Genomic DNA, 882 nt, shown 5'->3' on the forward strand with positions numbered 1-882 from the left:
GCCTGGACCCTGGTCTGAGATTTGGCTCATGCTCTTTCTGAGAATCATTAGGATAGAAAGGTGGGTGCTGGAGCACAGTCAGCCAGGACAGTCACTGAGTGGCAAGGCCCCACAGACAAAAGGCCGGGAACCCAGAAGGTTCTGGAAAGGGCAGGTCCCTGGCCTTTAAGCAATGGTCTGAGTGGGCTGGCCAAGGAAGTTTGGACTACGGGATATGATAGGGCCATGGTGATCCCACCAACCAGTTCCCTCATACTGACTTGCTTCTGCAGGTTCAAGATGACAGTCTTTTGTCTTCTTCGGAAGAGGACAGCAAGGACAGGTGAGTAATGGAGAGGCACAGGGATGGGGCTGGTTCTGGGCCCAGACTCTCCTGGCCTACTTGCTCCCCTGTTTTCCTCAGGGAACACCCCGTGTATGGCTTGGACAGTGCCTACCAGAGCACCGCACACTACCGCAGCATTTCCAGCATCTCCAAGAGCTCCCAGGACCTGTCCTATTATCCTACATCCTCATCCTCCTCTTCTTTATCCTCATCTTCATGTTCCTGCCCTTCATGTCTCACTCAATACACCATCCAGCCAGGAAAGCAGGCCTTTAGGGTCCCGCTCTGGGGCCAACTGCTGCTTTTCTTGCTCTTAAATGCCATCCTGCTCTTTGTTTACTACTACTGGGGGATTCAAGAGGGCAACCCCTTCTAGATGGAGCCTTGAGTGTTTTTGGCTTCAGAGCCCACTCTTCTCAGAAGTCCTGGCTGACTTTTTCAGCAGTGTTTGATGTGGGTGGGGGTGGGGGTTTTCGTGTGTTCTAGCTTCAGGAGCCTGGGCCTAGCCCGAGGCAGTGTTTGTTCTCCCTGCCTTGTCCTGCCAGGGAGGCAGCAGA

This window comes from Galeopterus variegatus, unplaced genomic scaffold (assembly GCF_000696425.1).
Source record: "Galeopterus variegatus unplaced genomic scaffold, G_variegatus-3.0.2 Scaffold22648, whole genome shotgun sequence".
Classification (NCBI taxonomy): Eukaryota; Metazoa; Chordata; class Mammalia; order Dermoptera; family Cynocephalidae; genus Galeopterus; species Galeopterus variegatus.